Raw genomic sequence first — 7,948 nt, 5'->3', positions numbered from 1 at the left:
TCTCGTGCCAAGGATGAATCTCTAAAATACTCAAAGCACACGATTAGTCCGCAAACACGTTGTCATCAATCACCAAAACCACATCGAGAGAGATATGCCTCAACAATGTGGAATGAAATTACTTATGTTTTTATTCAGCTGTAACAATTAAATTAAAGAGGTGCCTCAGCTAGTTTGCCAATGGACTATCATTTTTCACAGCACATAGTTCACAACAACTTTTGCACAGGAGATCTTCCACAATTGATTTCAAAAAATACACAGCCTAACCAAATACCACAAAAACTACAAAGATGATATATGGTCGATCAATTTATCAATGGCTAACAGAGAAGAGCCACCGCTCCCCAAGCGTGATGCTACTTTCTTCTTAAGCTCTCTCTCTCCCTCCCTCATCGCTTCCCCCTCGCCCCCTTCATAAGCTTCAAAATGGCCTCCGCAATTTTGTTCCTCTCTAGCTCACCTTTGAGCTCAAATCCTATGCCCCACACCACATCCACGTAACCCGCGTTCATCATCTGGTCCGCGAACTAAGGCCTGTAGATCATCGGGCAACCCTCGGATACACTCTCGAGCGTTGAGTTCCACCCGTTGTGGGTCCAAAACCCACCCACCACATGGTGGGCCAACACATCCTGCTGCGGGGCCGACTGGTCACCTTGCCCCTGGCCTCCACTGCATCATTGAACCCTTTGGGTAGACATGGTCCGCCTGATCCTGTGACAAGGTCCTGCCGAATGACCCATAGGAACGGTTGGCCGTTGTTGGCCAACCCCCACACCACCTCCGAGAGCTCGCCAGAGTCCATGCACGCCAGGCTCCCAGCGCTCATGTACAACACGGACCCTGTGGCCTGCGTGTCCAGCCACTCGATGCAGGTGCGATCCTTGTGCATAAGCACACTGCCGCTCCTCCCTGCAGTGCCCTCGGTCTTAGAGGAGAGCCTGCGGAGAGGGCCGGTCACGAGTACCATGGCAGTGCCTATCTCGTCGCGGATTTTCTGAAGCTCATAAGTTTCTAGTGCCTCGAATATGTTGAGTACGAGGGCGGAGTAGCACCTTGCTGCATGGGTTGCTCTGGCTAGAAATTTGGATAGCATCCCATGGTCATCGCTGCTCGAGAGGAAGAGGCCCCTCATGCCCAGCGGAGGAAGCTCCTTCACCGGCGTGTCGAGTTGCCATTATGAAACATGGGTAAATTAAAACTAGCAGTGATATGCTATTTTTTTTTATCAAAACTAAACAATATTGAAATGGTTGCAATCGTAATAAAATACTCCCTCCATCTTTCAAAGGAACGGAAATGATGACTAATCGAATGTCTTTAATGACAACTTTAGTTGACGCGAGGATGGTATTTTTGTTGACAAACACAATAATTTCCTGGGAGAGAACAAACTAAGGATGGAATTGCCATGCTCACAAAAAAGGTTGATTTGCCATGGGCAAATCCCAAACATTCGGGACTTATGGGCAAAAGGAAGTCTATAAATTTTATCTCAAGTCATTATATTGTAATTATTAATATTTTTTTTTACAAACTTTGATCAAACATTACACCTTTTGACTTGAGAGAACACGTATGACCATTACTTTTGGAGATGAGGGAGTAGTACATACTCCCTCTGTCCCTAAATATAAGACGTTGTGGCAGTTTAATTCAAACTATGAAACTGTTTTATATTTAGAACACATTTTAAAGAACTTTCACGTACAAGTAGGATTCCTACATTAAAACACCTTTTAAAGACGTTGTGGGTCTGATGATTGACAAAACTCAAAAAATCTTAAAATTCACATGTTGATCATAAGAAAAAGAGATACACTTTTTATGGCTACATTTTACATATATTTAAGCATTCACAATACATCTTGAGTAATTAATTACTTTTTCTAGTATGTTTTTAAGGACCCAGAGGGAATCAACCTAAAATAAATGGACATTAGCCACGAGAATTGGGTAAGTACTCTTTTGATCCTGTGCTCATATCCTTCCTGGTGAACAGTAAAATTCAAAAAATAGTAAAATAATTCAAAAGGTTCAGGATTTTTTTTATAAACATTGATGAATGTTCCAAGTGCATACAAAATTTTGCAATGAAATGGCATTGGTGGAGGTCCGGATAAAAAAACAAAATTGATGCTCTGCTTCCAACAATAGCCTTTTTGAAGCTTCTTTTTTTTGCCCAGACCTTTGCTATTTCATCACAAAATTTTATAGGGGGTGAAGAATTCATCAATGTTTATCAAAAAAAAATTCAGAAGTTTTTGAATTTTTTGTACTATAATTTTGAGTTTACTTTTTACTAAGGTGCATGTGAGCTGAGATAAAAAAAGTCCATGTCCGGAGAATTGTGTTTAGTACCGAGTAGGAGTAACTGACCTTTTAACTGTTGCTGATTCAGTGTCACGTTTCATGGACGAGTGGAGCGAAGCGGTGCAGAAGAAGGCTCGAACTGTTAATAAGCCACCATCAGAGAAGTGGATTCCGCCAGAGAATGAATGGATAAAGGCAAATGTGGATGGTGCGGTGTCAAGTTCTACGGGTAATGGAGGAGGGGTGGTCCTCCGCGACCAAGGTGGTGCTTTTTGGGGCGCCCTAGCCCATCTTTTCCCTAATTGTTCTAAGCCAGAGATGGTTGAACTGTTGGCTTGCCGCAAAGCTCTACTGTTTGGGCGAGAAATTAGTGTCCAGAGGTTGCATATTGAGATGGATAGCAAAGAAGCGGTCTGCATGACCAACGGAGAAAATAGAAATCTTTCTCAGATGGGCCCATTACACTAGTAGAAAACAGGGCTTTGGTCCAGGCCGGGTCAGCCCATTAGTCCCGGTTCAGTCCAGAACCGTGACCAATATGGGCATTGGTCCCGGTTCGTGAGCCCAGGGGGCCGGCCGGGCCACGTGGGCCATTGGTCCCGGTTCATCTGGACCTTTTGGTCCCGGTTGGTGGGATGAACCGGGACCAATGGGCCTCGCTCCTGGCCCACCACCATTGGTCCCGGTTCGTGGCTTGAACCAGGACCAAAGGTTTTCGTGACTTGAACCGGGACCAAAGGCTCCCCTTTAGTCTCGGCTCATGTCACCAACCGGGACCAATGAGGTGCCTATATATACCCCTCGCTCGCGAGCAGAGCACCCTAGTGCTCTGTTTTTCTCTGGCCGAGGGGGAGAGGGCTTTGTGGTGCTCTAGCTCACCTCCTATGCACATGAGGTGTTCGATGGAATGCCCGAGCCACACTACTTAAGCTTTCTCCTCTCGAAGCTCGACCTCCAAGCTCCATTTTCCTCGAGATTTGTCTAGATTTAGCGGTCCGTCACGCCCCGTCCCCGTCTTCACCGCCGTCGATCACCCGCGTCGATCTCATCACAGACACCACCGTGGTGAGCCTCTTGTTCTTATCTTCTTTCTGAAAGGAAAAATATTCTTACTTGTATGTTTAGATAGATACTTGTATCATTTTCTTACATTTATTATTGCATCTTATATAGTGCGATGGTTTTGGTATCCGCCCCCGTCGGCCCTCGTCCTGTCTATGATTCAGATGTGGTATGTATATTATCTTTATAACTATTGGTTCATTTATTATTTATGAAAATTATGCCGACCAACATGACATAGATTTTATTTATCTAGGATGTATGTGAATCGGAAATGCCAACCGACCCTATTGTCGAGAGGTTAAATTTAGTTGAAGAAGAAAACAATTTGTTGAAGGAAAAAATAAAAAAAATTGAGGAGGAGAAGATGATATTGGAGTTGCATGTTGCGGATGTCGTCGATGATCACAAGATCAAGATGGATGCAATGCGCTTGAAGATTAGAAGGATTAGAAAATATGCCATTCATACCGAGGCTTGGTATCATTATGCCGTTGGATCAATTGTTACCTTGGTTGTGATTATGATCGCATTTGTTTTCGCATTGAAATGTTTTACATAGTTTCAATGTATGATTTAATTAATTAGATGCTCTGGAGAGCTATATGTTGTTAGATGAGAACTATGTATGCACTTTGGTTTTAATGTGATGATGAACTTCTATTAATTTGGACACTTAATTATATATAATGCACGCAGATGAACCGGCAATGGACGTACGGTGACAGACACACCCGCGAGTACATTAAGGGCGTGCATGAGTTTCTCGATGCGGCTGAGGCAAACAAGCAGAATGGTTTTATGTGTTGTCCATGCACTGAATGTGGGAATACGAGGTCTTACTCTAACCGGAAAATCCTTCACTCCCACCTGCTTTACAAGGGTTTCATGCCACACTATAATGTTTGGACAAGGCACGGAGAAATAGGGGTTATGATGGAAGACGGCGAAGAAGACTACGATGACAACTATGTGCCCCCTGAATATGGTGATGCTGCAACGGGGGGAGCTGATGAAGATCAAGAGGAACCAGACGAAGTGCCCAATGATGCTGCAACGGGTGAAGCTGCTGAAGATCAAGAGAAACCAGACGATGTGCCCGATGATGATGATCTCCGCCGGTTCATTGTCGATGCAAGGACGCAATGCGAAAGTCAAAAGGAGAAGCTGAAGTTCGATCGCATGTTAGAGGATCACAAAAAAGGGTTATACCCCAATTGCGAAGATGGCAACACAAAGCTCGGTACCGTACTAGAATTGCTGCAGTGGAAGGCAGAGAATGCTGTGGCTGATAAAGGATTTGAGAAGCTACTGAAAATATTGAAGAAGAAGCTTCCAAAGGATAACGAATTGTCCGACAGTACATACGCAGCAAAGAAGGTCGTATGCCCTCTAGGATTGGAGGTGGAGAAGATACATGCATGCCCTAATGACTGCATCCTCTACCGCGGTGCATACAAGGATCTGAACGCATGCCCGGTATGCGGTGCATTGCGGTATAAGATCAGACGAGATGACCCTGGTGATGTTGACGGCGAGCCCCCCAGGAAGAGGGTTCCTGTGAAGGTGATGTGGTATGCTCCTATAATACCATGGTTGAAACGTCTGTTCAAAAACGAAGAGCATGCCAAGTTGATGTGATGGCACAGTGAGAACCGAAAGAAAGATGGGAAGTTGATAGCACCCGCTGACGGTCGCAATGGAGAAAAATCGAGAGAAAGTACTGGGATGAGTTTGCAAAGGACCCAAGGAATGTATGATTTGCTTTAAGCGCGGATGGCATTAATCCTTTCAGGGAGCAGAGCAGCAATCACAACACCTGCCCGTGACTCTATATATGTATAACCTTCCTCCTTGGATGTGCATGAAGCGGAAGTTCATTATGATGCCAGTTCTCATCCAAGGCCCTAAGCAACCCGGCAACGAAATTGATGTGTACCTAAGGCCATTAGTTGAAGAATTTTTACAGCTGTGGAATGAAAACGGTGTACGTACGTGGGATGAGCACAGACAGGAGGAATTTAACCTTAAGGCATTGCTGTTCGTGACCATCAACGATTGGCCCGCTCTCAGTAACCTTTTAGGACAGACAAACAAAGGATACCACGCGTGCACGCACTGTTTAGATGACACTGAAAGTATATACCTGGACAAATGCAGGAAGAATGTGTACTTGGGCCATCGTCGATTTCTTCCGACCAACCATCAATGTCAAAAGAAAGGCAAGCATTTCAAAGGCGAGGCAGATCACCGGAAGAAGCCCGCCATGCGCACCGGTGATCACGTGCTTGCTATGGTCAATGATTTACACTACGTAATCTTTGAAAAGGGTCCCGGTGGACTAGCTGTTCTGAATGACGCTGAGGGACACACACCCATGTGGAAGAAGAAATCTATATTTTGGGACCTACCCTACTGGAAAGACCTAGAGGTTCACTCCTCAATCGACGTGATGCACGTGACGAAGAACCTTTGCTTGAACCTTCTAGGCTTCTTGGGCGTGTATGGGAAGACAAAAGATACACCTGAGGCACGGGAGGACCTACAATGTTTGCACGAAAAAGACGGCATGCCTCCGAAGCAGTATAAAGGTCCTGCCAGCTACGCTCTTACGAAAGAAGAGAAAGAAATCTTCTTTGAATGCCTGCTTAGTATGAAGGTCACGACTGGCTTCTCGTCGAATATAAAGGGAATAATAAATATGCCAGAGAAAAAGTTTCAGAACCTAAAGTCTCATGACTGCCATGTGATTATGACGCAACTGCTTCCGGTTGCATTGAGGGGGCTTCTACCGGAAAACGTCCGATTAGCCATTGTGAAGCTATGTGCATTCCTCAATGCAATCTCTCAGAAGGTGATCGATCCAGAAATCGTACCAAGGCTAAGGAGTGATGTGGCGCAATGTCTTGTCAGTTTCGAGCTGATGTTCCCACCATCCTTCTTCAATATCATGACGCATGTCCTAGTTCATCTAGTCGACGAGATTGTCATCCTGGGGCCCGTATTTCTACACAATATGTTCCCCTTTGAGAGGTTCATGGGAGTCCTAAAGAAATATGTCCGTAACCGCGCTAGGCCAGAAGGAAGCATCTCCATGGGCCATCAAACAGAGGATGTTATCGGGTTTTGTGTTGACTTCATTCCTGGCCTTAAGAAGATAGGTCTCCCTAAATCGTGGTATGAGGGGAGACTGACTGGAAAAGGCACTCTTGGAAGAGACTCAATAATATGCAGGGACAGATATTCTTGGTCTCAAGCACACTACACAGTTCTACAGAACTCTACCTTGGTGACCCCGTATGTCGATGAACACAAGAACAGTCTGCGCTCCAAACAGCCGGAGCAATGCGACGACTGGATTACATGTGAACACATCAGGACTTTTAGCAGTTGGTTGGAAACACGTCTCAGAGGTGACAACACTATTTGTGATGAGTTGTACTTGTTGTCCAGGGGACCATCTTTGACTGTATTGACTTACAAAGGATACAAGATAAATGGGAATACATTTTACATGATCTCCCAAGATCAAAAGAACACCAACCAAAACAGCAGTGTCCGCTTTGATGCAGTAACCGAGAGCGGAAAGGACACATATTATGGTTACATAGTGGACATATGGGAACTTGACTACGGACCTGATTTTAAGGTCCCTTTGTTTAAGTGCAAATGGGTCATTCTGTTAGGCGGCGGGTTACAGGTAGAAGCACAGTACGGAATGACAACAGTGGATCTGAAAAATCTTGGGTACACTGACGAACCGTTCGTCCTAGCCAATGATGTGGCACAGGTTATCTATGTGAAGGACATTTCTACCAAACCGAGAAAAAGAAAACATAAGGAAGCGAATACATCATACGATGAGCCAAAGCGCCACATAATTCTTTCAGGAAAAAGGAACATCCTGGGAGTGGACGGCAAGACAGACATGTCTGAAGATTATGAAAAGTTTCATAAAATTCCTCCCTTCAATGTCAAGGCTGACCCAAGCATCCTGATAAACAATGAAGATTATCCATGGTTACGGCGCAATAAGCAAATGACACAAGCGAAGAAAAAGTGAAGACTTTCTCCTGCAACTATTATGATGATACCATGCCAACTTTGTAACACACGAACATGCTACCATTGTCCGTTTTGTACATGCACATACTATGTGGGTGAAATTATGATACCATCCCAACTTTCAACTTTTTCAGAGTTCATTTGAAAGTGATTGTCCATTTTGTACACGAAGTGCATCAAGTTTTCTCTATAAGCGCATCTATTCTCATTTTTTAGTAAGTTAATCACAAACTTGTGATTCAAACAATTTTCAAAGAATTCAAATTTTAATTATTCAAATTTGAAAACTAATGGCACTAACAGAAAGTTTATAATTTTTCTAAAACTAATGGCACTAACAGAAAGTTTATAATTTTGCTAACCTAAAAGCAAATAGAATTAAAAATTAAAGCAAAAAACAAAAGAAAATAAATTATGCAAAAAGCAAATAAAAAAAACAGGAAAAAACTATTTTTATAGTAAAGTTAATCACAAAATAAAATAAATAAAGCAACAAAGAAAACAA

General features: G+C 43.7%; 1 pseudogene; it reads right to left on the bottom strand.

Annotated features, from left to right (window-relative positions):
• Window positions 1-285: 285 nt before the first annotated feature.
• LOC119329234 overlaps window positions 286-7,948 on the bottom strand; it is a 16,541-nt pseudogene continuing 8,878 nt past the window's right edge.

This window comes from Triticum dicoccoides, chromosome 7A (genome assembly GCF_002162155.2).
Source record: "Triticum dicoccoides isolate Atlit2015 ecotype Zavitan chromosome 7A, WEW_v2.0, whole genome shotgun sequence".
Classification (NCBI taxonomy): Eukaryota; Viridiplantae; Streptophyta; class Magnoliopsida; order Poales; family Poaceae; genus Triticum; species Triticum dicoccoides.
Note: the sequence above shows the minus strand (reverse complement) of the source record. Positions and strands in the feature narration are given on the sequence as shown.